Raw genomic sequence first — 17,655 nt, forward strand, 5'->3', positions numbered from 1 at the left:
CGTGAGGAATAAGGATCATAGCTTCTGCAGTTTTCAAAACCGGGAGAAGAGGGAAACATGCAGGTGTTAGGTAACCCAATGTAGAGGGAGTCTGCAGTGAGGCATCTGAGTGCGGGCTGGGATGGTGGCGGTGGTGGTGAGGATTGAGGAAAGAATCTGGAAGTGAGACAGGGCCTGGGGGCCCACATGCTTGTCTTGTCTAACTGCTCCAATGGTCCTCAGCCCCCAAGCTCACTTTGAACAATAAATCGTAGGTATTGGAGATTGTATGTCCACACTCACGATGTGCTTAGAGCACAGACTTCTCCGGAGAACACTGAGGAACAATGGGTCTCCTTGGCTTTCTCGCAACTTCTCTCAATTTGGCAACATAGAGGGGGCCAACTTGAGCTTCAGAGCTCGGGGATCTCGGGACTAAAGTCTAGGGAACTAAACCAGGGGGCTGCAGCCTCTGGCTTCTCTTCCCCATACCCCCTATTGCCTGCTTCCCCACCCAGACTTTCTCAGTAAACGACATAAAGCTTTCTTTGTAAAATCATGAAATCCCGTAATGTCAGGGGCTTTCTGATTCCTTGAACTTCAGCTTAAGACCACCTCTCTGAATCGCCGAGGGCAGCTTGTGTCTGGGAATGAGGCTATGCATGGTTAATGACTGGAGATCTTCACTACCCCTCCCCACTCCCCTTTCACTGGGAGTTCTGTGCCTAAGGAGGTCAGCCTTCACCTTTCAAAACACCTGGTTGGTACCGCGTCCCTCCTCACCACCACCTGTAATTAAAGGGCAGAAGCACCCACGGCCAAAAACCTGGGTCTGGAATTCCAATGTCTTCTTTCTTAGGAAGATGTCAAGTGGCCGTTCTCAGCCCACTTCACATTCTTCCCTCTCCCCTGCCTCTCTCCAGTCACATTTATTGGGAGGAGAGCTTTTTCCTAGCGGGGACAATTAAGCAAAGTGCCCCCACAGCTGGTCCCAAGCTGGGGGCCTTCTAAGTCTCTCCTGTCTCCTGGCCTTCCTCTTTTGAAGCACTTCCGGACCCCGGTGTAAATCCGAGTTGCTGCTGGAGGAGAGGAAGGAGGGAGTCTCAGTCTAGATCGCCTAGATATTAGGTGATGATGACAGAAAACTAGATTCAAGCCAGTGTGGGCTTCAGGGGGAGAATCTTTTTGTAAAAAGTCTCTCAAAAGTTACCCCTTGACTTGTAGCCAGGGTGGTTGCTGAGAACTGACCGATACTTGGGAACTCCTTCATGGAGAGAGAAGTCAGTGGTTATACACTTCACTTTTTAAAGACAATAAAAGCTGGGAGCTTTCTGATTTCTGTTCTTACCTCTTCTTCAGTCTGGTCCCTCCTTGGCCCAGGGACCCGGGCTTTAGGACTCCAAGGTAAACCAGAGAGATCAGAGGTCCCAGCAGCAATTTTTTCTGTCCTGGGCTTCTCATTTCCGAAAGAGAAGTCTCTTCTTGGGCTTTTCTTCCTTGGCTCCTGGTGGGACCAGGTATTCTTGGAGTTGGGTTATGAAGGGAATGGATGCGTCCCTCCTCAGACTCTGATTCTCTGCTAATGAGATGAGAGATGATGTGCGAGATGAGAGACTCAGTGCCGGGGGGGGGGGGGGGGGGGGGGGGGGGGGGCCTTCGGACCACACACTCCCCACAGCGCAGGCACACTTGAGGCTCAGCATCTTCAGACAACTTCACGTTGAGTTAAGTTGAGGTGCAACCCTCTGGCCATTCTGCGACTGTGGTGGTAGTGATGGTTGAGGAGACAAGGCAGAAAGGTCACTAGACAGAGAGCCGCATACTCCCAGAGTCGGGAGAAGGGCTGGGGAGAAGTGCTTCTCCCCACCATAGCGGATGAAAAAATCTGGAAGCCGGAGAGGGTCTAGCCCAGAGCCCCAAGAGCCTGGAGCTGGGGACTAGCATTTGGCATCTGGAAGTTGTATTTAAGGGGTTAAGGGAGGTCGCAATTACACAGGTGCTGTCCCCAAAGGCTGCAATGCCAAGGGCCTGCAGACGGACCTCCATCCCCGCCCGGGGGACCAGAAGAGATGCAGGCGCTTGGGGAGGCTCTGTCCAGATGCCACACAGACTAGAAACTGATTCAGTGTCAAGTGGGACCTCACCGCTCTCAGTTACCCAGCAATCTTGAGAACCAGGGCCTCTGCCTCCCGGGCTCCTTCTTTAAAAAAATTTTTTTTTTAATTTTTTTAAAAAATTTTTTTAAACCAAGAGAGCATCCTCTGGGTGAGTCTCTGGATCTCAGCGCTGCTGAATACTTCTCCGCCCTTAGGAACAATTCACTTGCTTCCCTCTGGGCCACCGGCGCCAGCACAAACTCCCCGGGCCCCGCCCCATTTCCTAGCTCTGGGTTTCTTTTCTCAGATGCCACCTTCCTGGCCATCATTAACAAGCACTCTTGCAAAACCCCACCAGGTCCCCAGCAGAAGGACATTTCTATCCCCTGGAGCCTGAGATGTTAATGTTAATCAGAGAACATTAAGGAGGAGCTGTAATGGTGTGGTTTGGAGCGTGGGGGCGCTGATGAGGTATTTAACTTGGGGTAAAGCCTGGAAACGCAGACCAGCCGGGCCACCTCTGGGTTCTTATCAGAATCTCGGTTTTGGTCACTCCACCTGTCCCTAGCTTTCAAACTCTCTCCTCTTGCCCAGCGGTTCTTCCTCTTCATTCTCTTTCTCTGACGGTCCTCGAGGAACATTTTATTCGGATCTATTTCTATCTACCTGTCAGAAACCAAAATAACTTAACTCAGAGGTCGGGAGAAGCAGTATACTGGCTGTCTAGGCTTAAGGGTTTCACATGTAGCTCCTTTGACCTAACCCTAAAGTGTGGGGGCTGAAAAATTCCCCTAGAGCGAACTACACCCTCAAGAGGAGGCCGTTTTCAGGGGAGAAATAGTTGCAGAAACTCCATGGACCAACTCAAGACAAGGCAGTAAAGGGCAGAAGGTTAGCGTCCTGGTGGAAGAAACCCCCACAAAAATGGTTAGAGGCACAAAGATCTCAGGCTGTGCATACTCCATCCTGAGGCAAGTTTGCAAAAGCTAGGGTGTCACAGATTGCTTTGCCTCCTAGATTTTCAGCACCCATGAGCCGGGGCAGGGAAGGCCAGGTGATGGTATCCACTTTTTGGCTCTCCTCTTTCAGTTGGCTTTTCCAAGTCAGTTTCACCGTCCTCTGACTCGGTTTTGGGTGCTTGTATGTGGACAGCCAGGGAAGGGCTCTCACCGTTTTAGGAGCCACTAGCTGATACTTTAAAGTTTGATAAATGACATTGGGTCCCCCACCCCATGTGTTTATGTAGCACTCACCAAACTCCACAACTTCGGAGGGTTTCACAGCTACTGGGTTCCCAGAAGAACTATTTGGATTGGGCAAAGGAGCCAGTCTCTGGAAAATGCTGGAAGCAAATATGGTCAGTTTATGTAAGTCTCACTTCTTTTCCTTTGGCTGGCAAATCTGTGTTTGCCAGAGCACCTTTGAAAAGACTCGGGGCTGGCCATAGTGGCTCCTTCATACCTTTAATTCCAGCATTTGGAAGGCAGGTGGATCTCTATGAGTTCAAGACCAGCCTGGTCTACATAGTGAGTTCAAAGGCAGACAGAGCTACATAGTGAGACCCTGTCTTGGAAAAAGAAAGAAGAAAGGAGAAAGAAAGAAAGAAAGAAAGAAAGAAAGAAAGAAAGAAAGAAAGAAAGAAAGAAAGAAAGAAAAAGGAAGGAAGGAAGGAAGAGAAAGGAAGGAAGGAAGGAAGGAAGGAAGGAAGGAAGGAAGGAAGGGAGAAAAGCATTCAGACTGCAGTCACTGACTGGTATGTCTGGACTCCCGGTGGAAGCCAGACTTTCTTCCTTAGGACCAGGGAGACTGAGGCAGTAGGGAATGCTTTGCTGAGAATGTTGATCGTGGACTGGCCAGAAGCCAGACCAATTGCCCATGGAAGCTGGGGTTAGACAGCCTGCCTGGTACTAACAACCCTCCTGGAACTCCTGGAAAGGGAAGGCATTCCAGAACCCGTTCCCTAGCTGACGTCCTGAACTAGAAAACAGGTATTATTGGCAAGAGAATAGTTCTTTGTGTCCATCCCTTTACTGATCTACCCATCCAGTTCCATCAGGGTCCTAACTCTGCCTGGGATTGAGGCCATGAACTGAGTTTGGGGAATATCAAACTTTGCTAAAAGGAGAAGGATTTGCAAATAATATTTTCCCCACTCTGGTCCTAGGAATTGACCTTAGAGTCTTGTGCATGTTAGGCAAGCACTCTGCCACAAAGCTATAGCCCAGCCTGCTCCTAAATACTTTAATTATCTTGTTTGTAGGAGTGACAACAGGCGACCTCTGACATTCCTTGGGGAGCTCCCAGCTTTTCCGCATGTCTTCCTATGTTGTAGTTTATTTCAATTTCATCAAAAAGAGTGTTGTTCTTCTCCTTAGGAAAAGCTTCTCCTTTCCTAGCTTAGGAAAATTGTCTTCACCCCCTATCCCACCTGGATCAAACAACCCACCTAGATTCCCCCAGAAGAAAAGTCGGGCCTCCTTAGAACCTTGAGAGTCAACAAACTTCTCTCTGTGCCCCCCTCGACTCCCCAGGACTACGTTTAAACAAATGACGGGGTGTGGAAATCACCTGTTTTATTGAACCCTCAGTCCACACACACACTTCTGTGACTAACCATGTCCTTCCTGGCTGTTCCCCATTGTCTGTTTGTTTCAAACAACTGCAGCTTGGGGCAGGTAGGACTCTGACTCACTCTCTTTCCAGCTGCAAACGGACAGCTCTGGTCTGTGGCAAGAAACCAATGGCTAGCTAGCTAAGAGTATTCAAACCCCTGCCTGAAAATGAAAAGAAAAAAAAATAAGCAATTTTCTGCTTGGGACAGCTTAAACTGAATAATCATGACTGTGACAACCTGACCTAAATGTTTTTAATCAGAGCAGAAGAAATATATGCCCATTTGCTCCTTACTTTACTAATTAAAGCAAGCTAATTGGTGTTTTCAGGAACTTCCGACTGAGGGTCAGAGCCTCTAGTCATCTTTGTCACCCCTCCTTGCCCCACCCTTCCCCCCAAAGGACTGTCCCCACCGTGGAGTTGGCCTCTTTCTGACAGACAATGGGAGGGGGTGCTCCAGACCCTCTGGCTCCGCCTTTGCGCCAGAACTTTGGCCCTGAAAAGGACGCGCAGGGATTGGCCAGAAGTTCCTGCCCAGCAGGCTTGTTCTCTTTCACACTCCCTGGACTTGTTTCTGGGAGCAAAGACCTCTCACTGACTGCCAGGTCAGCACTGCCGAATTGGTGGAGTGTGGCTCCACTGAAGGCCCAGAATCCAGCCTAGTGCTGGGCACGTGGGAGGAGCTCCGGAAATGTTCCTCTGATGTGGCATAAAAGCCCCACCAGGCAAAAGTCTTCCCCCCGATTTGGAGGGTTTCCCCGGCAGGTGCGAGACCCAGTTCTTTCTCCAGCATTTCTCACACGCTCCATTTCACTTCAGCTTTCTGCCCCCCATTTTTTTTCTATTCACTTTCTGTGGCAGGACCCTGCTCATCTCAGCAAAGGCAAAGGGCTCATGTAGAAGCCCTTATGCCACCACCGCTCTTCAGACTCCCCCCATTGCATGAGATCCAGATACTTCGGGCTACAGGGAGTTTGAACCTGAAATGAGCCAGATAATTGCCCCAATTCGCTGTTCCTTATTGAAGAGGTAGTTTACGGGCTGTGAGGTTCAAAGGGCCTCACTTTTATGGACACTGCTCTAAGTCAAAAGAATACATTACACACGTACAGGCTGAGGCTCACGCCCTCCAACCTAGACTGGTTCTCTGAGAACAAAGGACACTTCCTCCACCTCCTCCTCCCTCCTCCTCCTCTCTCTTTCTCTTCCTTGCTATCAGTATTTACTAAATGTTCCCTGTGCAGCAAGCACCATGCTAACTCCTAGGCACACAGTACATTAATTATGATAACAACCTTAAGATCTAAGGCATCCAGCTTTTTTGCAGATGCATAAAGGAAGATATTTTTCAGTCAGGAAGTGTGTGTTGTGTGTGTGTGTGTGTGTGTGTGTGTGTGTGTGTGAGAGAGAGAGAGAGAGAGAGAGAGAGAGAGAGAGACAGATGAGATAGATACACACAGAGATAGAGATAGAGATAGATAGATCGATAGAGAGAGACAGAGACAGAGAGATTCTGGCAAATTCTAATGTTCCAGGCTATAACATATAACAGGATGGAAATAAAACTGAGGATGAGAGGACCTTCAAGTTTTGAAATATGGACTGTTTTACTAGAAGGCAGATAGTTTCCCCTGCCCTGAAATGAACAAAGAAGTGAGGCAATTAACTGGCTAATTCCAAGACCCAAATGCTTTCCCTCGAAATGGGCGGATAATGAGGCCCACAGTATGTTCGCAGTTGAATTCGCCTGATGTCGCTCCATTTCCCCCCTAACTTTTGCAAATCCATTGGGCAATCTCAGTGAGACGCACAGACGCCAGACGCTGCACGTGGACGCGCGCGCACTCACGCACTCACACACAGGAATGCTGACACACACACAGACCCGACTTTATTCTGCCTCCAGAGTCTTTTATGACTCAGCCTTGGGAATGAGAATAGGGCTTGGAGAGAAATAATGTGCCCGAGGACGGGTGGGGCGCAGCTGTTCCAGATGTGCGCTGGGTAATTAGACGTCCGTGAGAGCTGGTGCCCGGCTGGGAAACGTGCGTCCCCTGGGACCAGAGACCTCGGCAGGCACTGGGCCACAGTCTGTCCCAGAGTTGGCTTTTGCACTTTGCTGCCCGGTCCAGGGACTTCCTCATTCCTCTCTGCCTTGCCCGCTCTGCTGGGATTCACTGGCCTCGGCCCTAGAAATAACTTTGGCAGATGGTCCCAGAAAAATGGCGACTCTCTCACCCGGGAAGGAGAATTGATTTTTCCTGTCCCACACTTCTCCGGTCTGTTTAGGACCTGAGCTCAGGCTCACAGGGCGAGAGTTCGCATTTGCTCTCCTTGCCCCACCTACAACTTAATACAGTTCCTGGTTCTGACCACAAATGCTCTCTGGCTTCAGGGTGTGTGAAACATTCATGCGTCTGACACCTTCTTTTAGTTCCACAAGGTTTTCAAACTCCACTTCCCTGTCCAGTGGGTCTTTTTCTTTCAGGCTTTTGATCCACTATCACTCAGCCAGGAAGGTTATAAATTGGCCATTTCCTGGGAGGGAGGGGTTGGGTTTGACGTGGCTCTGACTCTTTTTTTTTTTTTTTTTCCCCTCAAGACAGGGTTTTTCTGTGCAGCCTTGGCTGTACTGGAACTCACTCTGTAGACCAGGCTGGCCTCGAACTCACAGAGATCTGCCTGCCTCTGCCTCCTGATTGCTGGGATTAACGGCTTGTGCCGCCATCACCACCAAGCTTGGCTCTGACTGTTGGCTGAGCTTCCCCTATCTTCACTTCCAATCTTCATATGGACTGAGCCAAGTCTGAAACCCAGGAAACCCCAAATTTGCAACAAAGACATCCTCTAAAGGTTGTTATTCTGGAAACGAACGGAAATTATGCTAAAAGAAAGCCACTGCGTTTGTGGTGTGAATGGTGGTTATTTGGAACAGAACATTCACTTTGGAGTAGAGCGCACGTTCTCCAGCCCTGCTCGATTGTTCTTAATTTTTGCTCAGATCTTGGGCTTACCACTTAATTTCTCCAGACATCGGGGGCTTCGATTGCTCGTTGGGGGAGAGAGTTAAAGACGCTGGCGCTGCGCTGTAGCGGGCGGCAGAGGAGATCAAAGGAGATTCCGCTGTGGAAGGCTACCCAGCGTCACAGATCTGAGTAGGGGTGGGGGCTGGGGAACTGGTGCAGCTTTTCTTAGCTGTCCAATCCTTTCCCAGCCAGCACTCTTTAATCTTGTTTCTCTTGCTTGGCAGAGGGCGCCAAAGGCGACGCGCTGGCGGCCAGCTCCGAGCCAAGCAGGCCCTAAGCGTCCGCAGGAACCTGTCCCTTCTAACCCTGCACCGGACGCAGAGCTTCGGAGAGGATCTGGCTGGGCGCGGATTCAACGCCAGGGCGCCGCCTAGAGGTCGGTCGCGTCCTCGGTCTCGCTCACTAACCGACACAGAGTGGCTTGTCCAAGCCACACCGTCAGAGTTGCAAACACAAAACAGAACAAAATTCCAGCTTGGATCAGGGATTTGGCTTCTGGTACCTTTGACTTGTCAGAAACTGCCCCTTCTCTGCTCCATCATGAACCCCAGGAAGAGAAAGGGACCAGGGGGTTCTAAGAAGTATTTATCCTTGTGACTCTCACTAAGTGAAAAAGTTACAACGTGTCAGTTCCTTTTAAGGATCTTAGATTCCGGGTCTAATTCTGCGCCGCTTCTTCTCACTACCCAGGTTGCCCAGCCTCGGCTCCTTCTCCTGTTCATGCTAGGACTATGGAAACGTTACCCTCGCCTCTTAGAGCTTGGCTATAGGATTTCTAAATAATTTGGAGATGGATATGTTTTGGAAAAGAATTTGGAAAACATTTGAGGGGTGATAGGAAGAACTGCCCAAATAGCCTCAGTTAGTGGCCTCTACTAGTGTCCCAGCAACAGTCAGGACGGTACTTGAAAGACACCAGGAGCCCTGCCCAGGGGAGTCTGTGCTGAGCATTTAAAAGCTGACTTTGGAGGTAAGGGGTGGCCTGGGAAGGAAATAACTTGGCACCTGGGAAACGGGTTGGAGGTGTCTTTTGGATCCATGCAGGTTTCTTTTTGAAGATGAGATCATTGCAGAGTCTCTGAAAATGCCTCTGCCTCCTGGGTGCTGGGATTAAGAGTGTAGGCACACAGACTTGTTGTGCTAAGGCTCTGTAGCCTCTTCCGGTTTTCCAAAGAACCTCTTTCCTCAGCCACGGAGCTACAGAGACCACGCCAGCAGTAGACGGGGAGCTGGCACACTAACCTTCGGCCATGGTCGTCCCTGAACAGGCAGGAGACGGAAAACTAATAGTTCAGAGTAGTCTGAGAACCGTTGGCCCTCTGTCCTTCTTCCTCCCTCCTCTGTGACTTCTAGAGAGAAATGCTAACAGAAGATGTGATGGGCATGGAGACCCCACGGTATTTTCAGCAGAAATGGTGCCCCATGATGAAGACAGAAACAAGGAAGTAAATGGTGGGGTACATAGTGGGTGGGGATGGAGGGGCCTCCCCATGTCATTTTGGGAAAACAAATATTCGATAGATAGAAGGTACTTCCTGTCCTAGATGGTCCTCCCTCTTGGTGCCAGGAAGTGCCCACAGAGCACACTACATTGCTGTTCACCCCTGGCCAACCTCGGACAGAATGGGGACAGCCAATTCAGCTGCTCACATTTTTTTTTTTAATGATGGGAAACAATTGAGTATTTTCTGAGCCTATTTTTAAATTTTCATTAAAAAAAAAAAAATCTCCAGTGGAGCTTTGGCAGCATTTCCTGGAGGGAGGAAATGAGTTGGCTAGGTCAGGGCTGCACCTGTGTGTCGTCTGGGCAGCAGGATACCCCTCCTGGGCCTGCAACGGAGCCTCAGCCCAGGACCTGAGCAGAGCCTGAGGTAATCCCAGACTTTCGGTGTATTTTAGACCTGAAGCGTGGGTGTTTGTTGATGAATAATTGGGATTCATGGAATCCTTTTGCTGACCCCCCCCCCAAATTACCTAACCATGTACTCTGAGTATACAAAGAGGGTAAGAAGCCACTACCACTACCGTGACTTCTGGTTCTCTGCCCCCCACCACCAAAGGGATCCCCCCCCACACACACACTTCTAGTTAAGTTTTGCTGCAGTGGTCCTGGTGGTAAATCCGGATTCCACGAAATTTTGAAAAAAGCAGACTTGAAATAGCAGAAAGAGCCGTAGCGGCAAGTTGAGGTCCACTTAGTGGTTATTGTGATTTGGTTCTGAAGCTTTTAAAAGAGCAGAAAAGAAGCAAATGGTGAAACTCGGTGGAGACTAGACACTCCTGTGCGCTGTCACGTCTGCCCTCTGCACACGGGACAAGGAGGTCCCCGCGGGTTTCTCCGGGAGCCCCTCACTGCTCAGCCCCCTTCAGGCCTGCAGAGTTTTCCAAGTCTTGTTCCCGGTTCTATTCTAGCAAGTACCTGGCAATAAACAGGCGGGGCAGGGCAAAGGTCTGGAAGCCGAGAGCAGGAAAAACCCTAAAACCCGCATCAAGCACACAGACAGCACAGGGAGTGTCGTCGCAGGACTGGGCTTGCTGCTGAGGAGTTCAGGGCGCCCAGCTCTGCCTGGGAGGTTGCTAGGAGCCGCATCCCGAGCCCTGGGTTGTGCTCTGGGTCCCAGGGGCCCAGGTTAGGCGTTGGCTTCCAGTCTTGGCCACGGGCTGGAGAGTAGAGACCCGGGAGAGACTTTTCTCTGCACGCGGACAGAGTCTGTTGCAAGCTCCTGTTGCAAGCTCCCTCGCCTCCTCGTAAATTGTTTCCCTTCCCTTTTATCGGCCCCTGGCCGTGTTTCTTTTTAGGACAAGACAGGATATAAACTGTTTGAAGTTCATCAGCACGGTGAAGTTTTATTGTATTTCCGGTCCCCAAGATTTACGCCCCGGAGGGGAAGCCGGCAGCTAGGCAGACTCCCTCCTTACCCCCGACTTCCACGCGGACCTTCGCCTTCGGGGACAGGGGGGTCGGACCCGGCTCCCTCCCACCCGGCTGCCTCCCCTGGCTCAGGTAAGTCTCTCAGGCCTCTGACGGTGGTGGCATCCGCCGCTGCGGGCTGTGCAGCCTGAGCACCTGTGAGGATGTGCGTGTGTGGGATGGAGGAGACTAGGACACAAGGATGTAAGTGCGGACCAGAGGACAAGGAGGAAGCAAACTGGTCCTCCGCCTGCCCAAGCCAGGTCCTCTACACCTCCCTTTTCTCTAAGTGCTGGAAAGTGCGTCCTACCTGAGGTTGTTCAGCGTCTGTGGAGCCAGGGTCCTAGCATGGTTCAGCAGGGTGACTGTTCAAGCCCGCCTGCTGCTCTCTTTCAGCCCTCCTGCTTGTGCCCTAGAATTCCTGATACTTTCTGACTGACTTTCTCCATCACTTTTCTTCCTCAGCTCTACTTGGCGCCTCCTCTGCTCTCCTGCCTGCTCCCCCCACCCCCAAGGCTGGGGTTAGTGTACAGTTGGAAGATTTGACCTCTCAGAGCTGCCTGGGAGTCTGGGTAACCCTGGAGCCCAGGGACTGGCCAGATGGTGAGTGTATGCGAGCCTTGCCAACAGTTTGAAGTTAAGAATCCTTTCATCCGGGGAGCCCTCCAGCCGCCAGTCTGCTGAGAGGCCACGCAGGTATCGCACAGAGGCCCTAGCCAGGCTTAGAGCTCAGCCCAGGGCCGTCCTTGGTCAGGGTTCTTGAAGGAAAAGCAAAGTTCCTGGAATCCTGGGTCCAGTCCTTCAGAATCCTTGGTTACTAGCAACTGGGGCTCTGTTAGGAAAAAGCAGAAGGGAGCAGGTTAAGAAGAGGGAGTAAGCTCTGTGGCCGGCCGTTTTGGCCCACAGGAGGGCCTCAGGAGCCGCCCCAGTGAGCCTTTGACTTGGAGCTTGAACTGGGACTGCTGAGTGAATTAGGTAGTTCCATGTTGTTGGGCCTGGCTTTCTGAACACAACGACATCCAACCACCTGATTCACGGCAGTTACTGCTTCTCGCTTAGCTGGAGGAGTCCCGTAGGGTCCTTCAGGCCTGGCCTGTTAACCTTTGCAAAATAATAAACGGGTTTGAGGTCCCTCATCTGGGAACAGCCAGGAATGTTCCCCAAGAAGAAACCTGGGCAGTTCTAGGGCGTCTCTTTGCTAGAGAGAGAGAGAGAGAGAGAGAGAGAGAGAGAGAGAGAGAGATTGGAGGAAAAGGTAGCTACCTTCAGGCAAGGCAGGAGCTGAAGGAGCTCTTTTGAAAAAGTCAGGGGTAGAAGCTAGGGTTTCAAGTTGGAGGCTCCTGTCTACAGTCAGACCTTCCTTGAAAGGTTTCTCAGCTGCACGGATTTGGTTTCCAATAGAGCAGCTACATGGGACCCTCTGAGTCTTTGTAATCTTTAGATGCTGGGGCCTCTACTTCAGCAAAAGTCTGCAGCTCTTCTAAGAGGCCAATAGGTCCCAATCTGATCCAGAAATATCATATCAGGATCATTTGCAGTCTCAAGTGTCTCCTAGGGCCCCCTAGTGGGACAGGACTTCTAGAGGTGGTGGTGTGTGTAGGGGAAACCTTCCTTTCCCAAACTCCACTTGGTCCCTTACCCACTGGCTGAACTGGCCCGTGGGTTCTCACAAGTCCTGAGGGCCACTTGGGCCTAACCAGCAGGCACATAAGCTCCTGGATTATTCAGTACAGCCTGGTGTAGTGGTGGGGCCGGAGCTTGGACAGGCAGGCCAGTCTTGTCCTCTCTGACCTCAGCTCTTCCAGGCTGCTGCTGGCTCTGTGCCCAGGAAAGGAGTCCCTAGGAGGGCTGGTGGAAGGGGCACTTACCAAGCATAGACTGACTTTTGTTCCTAAACTTTCCCCGCTTGAGGCAGAGGAAGTGTGCAGAGGGGGCCCAGGAAAGAGGCCACAACCGGATGGGACTCCCGGGGCGCCAGGCTTATTTAGATGGTGGGGGCAGGGGGGGGTTGAACAAGAGGCAGAGGCAGAGGGCTCAGGGAGACCCACTCCCAGAGCAGGGGATAGTCTGGCTTCAAGTCACTGTCTTGATAAGGAAAGGCCCTAAACTCTGTGCTTTAACAGTTTTCTCATCTTCCCCTGGGGGCCAAGAGGGTCTGCAGTGTTCCTTCTGCCTTACCTTGCTTCTCCCTGGACCTCTTAGAAATCCGCCCAGGCACTAGGAGCATGACCATATCCCACCCCTTGGCTCCCCACCCTAGCCACCTCCTCCCAGGAAAAGTGCTGTAAAAAAAGAAAAAAAGAAAAAAAAGAAAAAAGGGGACGTTAGAGAGAAAGGAGAAAATAAAGTCTTTGGAAAGCAGAGAGTTTTACAACAGCCAAAGGTTTTATGGAAGCAATTGTGTAATAGCCTCCTACCTGCTCAGAACCCTTTCCGCCCGCCCTGCCTGCAGCCCACCCCACCCCGTTTGGCCTCCTTGATGCCTCCTCCCAAAGGACTCAGCCACCTCCCACTGTCCTGGATATCCATGGTGGCTGAGAGCTGGGAAGAAGATTCCTCAGGTCCAGTGGGGCCACTGACCTCTGACATCCTAGGAGGGAAGTTTGTCAGGGGTTCTGTTACTTTCCAATTAAGGTCTCTGCTTGGCGCTGTGGAAGCACCCAGGTTTGAGCTCCAGTGTACAGACTGGTGATCTCTGTTGGAAGGTTGTTTTGGACAAAGGGTATGTGTTCTGGGATCTTGGTTTCCCCTCCAACGTCTAAAGGAACAAGTGTCTTCAAACCTCACTGTATCCCAGAGCAGGTCTGGGCTCTGATCCTGGGAGTCAGAAGAAATGTCTCCCGTGCTGGGGGTCAGACAGACACTGGGGACTTCAGCAGTTTGGTGGTGTGCAGCAGTGTGTTGGCAGGCTTGGCATGACCTCCACGGTTACCTGAGGACTGTCACGCTTGTGTAAGACACAAGTGATGGTATTTCCACCCCTTTGCCCACCACTGCCCTGAAATAAGTATCACACAGTGCATGCTGTCCCTGCTGGCTGGGGGAAGATATGCAGTAAAGGATTTCATGGTTGGATAACAAAAGTCACCACATTTCATGACCTCTTCTGGGTCAGTTGGAGGTATTTCCTTCACCTTCCAGGAAAATGTTCTGGTAGGACACCGTAATTGAATCCAGCTTTAAGTCACACACATTTATTTGAAGATGTAATATGAATTTTGCTTGAATACTAAATTAAGAGACATGATTTTAAATGAGGCTTTTATATCAGTTAATATTTTATAGCCAAAATTTAGGTACGTGAATATCCAGGATTTTGCCTTCTCCAGAGGTGTGTTGGGTTTTTGTTATTTGTTTGTTTTTGTTTTTAATTTTTTTTTAAAATCAGGAACAGAATCACAAATAGTCTACATTATTCACAGGGGTTATACCTGTAACCATATATGCACAGTTAGATCATAAATACCTGTGCCCAGGCACATCTAGAATTACCATTGGGAAGATAGTTATATATACTAAACATGTGTGGAATAGAGCATATCTGAACACTAGGTCCCCTACAGAAATGTGGGTTTGAAACAGATATGCAGGAGAGATACCTGCTCAAATCCGGCTGCATCAATTTCAGCTTCAGCTTATTAATTCAACACAAACTATTTTCACATGTACTGTTTTTCTTCCCTCCCTTTCTACCCCCTTATAACCCCTAGATTTTCTCTGGTGACTGACAGAGACACCCGCCACCCCCCTCACACACACCAAAGACTCTCCCCAAGAGCAGGCTCTTACCGGCTGGTTCTAGTCAGCATCCACCTCCTGCTCGTCCTTGGCTGCCCTGGGCCCCAGCGTAGCAGTAGCCGGAGCTTTGCCTTCTTCTTCCTCCTGGCTTTTGCCACGCTTCCAGCCAGGGCTCCAATGTCAGAAATGACAAGAGGCTGCAGGAAATACACCATTTTCTTTCTTCCTCTTTAGGATTGGAGGTGGTGTGCAGAGTAGCTTTGCTCTCCGGACAAAGTATGTGTGGTCACTTTTACTAAGTACCTTTAAACTCTGGGTCCTAGGGGCCACAATTCTGGGTGCTCTGCCCTGGCATGGTAGGTACCACAGCCTAGGAAGGAAGAGAGACTGAAGGGGTCCACAGGTTCACTGAGCAGCATCCCAGCAAGGGACACCCACCCCAGGACCATTTTGCCATTTGCCTCTGTTGGAGCTGAACTGCAGTCTGAGGCAGCAGCAATCCCTTCTGGGAAACTTGGCAGCCAGGGTGAGTGAGACCCCCTGCTTACCGCTGCTGCGCCCGCCCTCACCTGCAGGGAGATGAGATGGGCTAGAGACCCCAGACGAGGGGAAAAGTTCATTCTCTCCCCTCTGAAATCACTTCTCTGGAGAAGACAGATCTCCCAAACCTGTCTCCTCCACACTGTTCTTACCCTCCAGCATCTTTGAGCAAATACCAAAACTGCTTCTGACCCAGAAAAGAGAGGCCTGGGTCTCCTCTTCACCCAGCGCTGGGAGCCACCAGGGATTAAGGACAACTCCTTAGGCAGTTAGAACCCACAAATCCGAATCCAGATGGATTCTCTCACTCTTGCAGGGCACAAGCCCAAATAGTCTTCCTCTGTCTTTCCCTAAACTAAAGGGGGCCCTTGATTGCTCTCTTCTTCTGGAGAATCTACAGCAAGACCCAGGAGAGGAATGGGAACCAGGAGAACAGCAGGCAGAGGCCAGCGCCCGCCAGCTTGGGTCTTAAAAACAGTCTTGCTCTATGGCTTTTCCATAAATAAAAATGCCCCAGCCCACAGCTCACGTGTCCTTTTGGGCCCTAATTTATATACTACAGAAAATCATATACCCACCTCGACATGCTTCATAACGCTGTTATTTATGGCGGGGGAGGGGATTTTTTTTTTTTTTTGCCTGAATACTATATTTATTACAGGTGAAACTGATAGCAGACTCCATACGTCTAGCAAAGCAGGGACAGGTGCTTTGCCCTAAACGTGATCATTCGCTCCAGGCCCAGCTTCTCGCTGGCAGGTCCCGGAAGCTCCCTTGACTTTCCCAAGCATCCAACCGCTACTTAGAAGAATTGGCATGGGATTTTTGTTTCCCCATTTGGATACTATGGAAAAAGCAGGTCTTCACGCTGTTTGGTTCCGGATCTGCTGGGCTGTCTCTCTCCAAGAGCGTGGGTGGAATTGAAGGGGCCGGCTGGGCGCCCGCATTGATCTTTAAAAAATCATTTTGAAATCGCCATAATGTGAAGAAATATGGCGCTTCGCCCTCGTATTTCACACGTAATGACACGAGATGGCTTCATTTGGAAAGACAAGCGGGCGGGAGTGTGTGTGCGTGCGCGGAGGTGATCAGCAGCCTTCCGCTGGGCAGAGGGGGTAGTAGCCAAAAAGATATCACCCCAAGTTAGAATGGTTCCACTTTTTTTCTAAAAAGGAGGGGAGGGTAAGGAGGAGGTCATGGCTCGCGGAGCAGTCTGCCTGGTAACGGTCCAGAGTCCGAGAACAGCCAAGAATTCTGTCCCTAGACCTAACTAACCCAAGGAAACCGAGCCTGTTTAGGGGCCGGACCTCCCAGAGCTCCACACCCGGGGAGGCGTCTGCACCCAAGCAGAAGCTGCAGAGGCAGTAGCTGGGAGAGCCGCCAGGAAGTCAGCCAGTGGCCTCGAGGGAGTCCCTGCGCAGAGCCGCAGAAGAGCTGCTAATAAAATGCACTATTTGGAAGCTCCATGAGAGGACTGTAAGGGGAAGGCTGCGGGTGGAGGAACGGACTGATCCTGGGGACTCCGCTGTACTTGGTACTGCCCTATGCCGGCATTTGGATGTTTTCCAGAGCAGCAATTCTGGGTAAGAAGAGCTGGGCAGGAGTACTGAGAATTCAGCTTGCCTCCTTCCCTTTTGGGATGGAAGGGAAAGTAGCCCAGTGTCGCTTACTGTGCTGTTTGGGGACCCTGTCCCCAACTCTGGAGAGCTCCCTTAATCATTTCTCACGTTAGCCCCCTCATCTGGACAGTTTTACGGTCTCAGAGGATTCTGGACGAAGGACAGAAGAAATGGCCGTGGACCCATCCCTTCAAAAGGGCCAAGAAATTTCAAGGAGTTAAATAAGACTGGTTAGTCGCGTGAAACTCTTTCGTAGACTAGTTACAGGGTCTGGTGAGTCCCTTTGGCCTTAGGCAGGCTCTAATTTTAGTCTAGATAATGGTTCTTTGGACACTGGTCCCATTGAATTCCCCTTTCTCCTCTCCTGGCTCCTGAAGGATCAAGGGAAGAGCCTAGTCCTGTAAATCTCCCCAAATTGTGCCCTGAACCCCCTCCAAAGAGGATAACTGTCCTATAAAAGCCCCAACTTCTTCCCCATCCCTTTACTTCATCTCCTGTGGGTCGCTGTGCTGCTGTTGTTTAATAAACATCTCTGTCAAGGGGACAGAGGACAGGAAATGAGGGCCTGCGGGGTGGAGGTGGAGGTGTTGGGGGGTTGACAAGACTACCTCCTCTTTAATTACCCTGTCGGGCCTCTCCCGCTGCTCTGAGGCTGGGGCGCTCTCCCTCCCTGTACGCTGATCCTCCTCCCCCTCCCTCTCCAGGCCGCCTGGGGAGAGGGCTCCGCAGCCAGCGTCCCTCCAGAGGCAGCCCGCTGCTTGCCTCCGCCTCTCCTCCGCCCCCATAGCCCCATGTTGAGAACCCCCCTTCCTGCAAAAGCAGGAGGGGCCCCGGGCGGCCCGGCAGCTCTGGCTGAGGTTACGTGGCCGCCGGAGCCCTGACGTGATAGCACATTGCATCAGCATAAAACAATCCATCCTGGATATGGAATGCGGTGAGGACGGATGACAGCACGAGCGCAGCCCCCTCGCCCGATTGATTTATGTCGGAGCTGACGCTTTATCAGGCAGTCCGCAAAACTTTGACCAATCATTTTGCAAGGAGCTCCGAGCCGGGCTGCTCCACTGTACTTTGTTGGCTGAGAAGTTGAGCAGGGGGTGGGGGTGGGAGGGTGGGGGTCTGGGGGGTGGGGG

Source organism: Peromyscus eremicus, chromosome 8a (assembly GCF_949786415.1).
Source record: "Peromyscus eremicus chromosome 8a, PerEre_H2_v1, whole genome shotgun sequence".
In the NCBI taxonomy this organism is placed as follows: Eukaryota; Metazoa; Chordata; class Mammalia; order Rodentia; family Cricetidae; genus Peromyscus; species Peromyscus eremicus.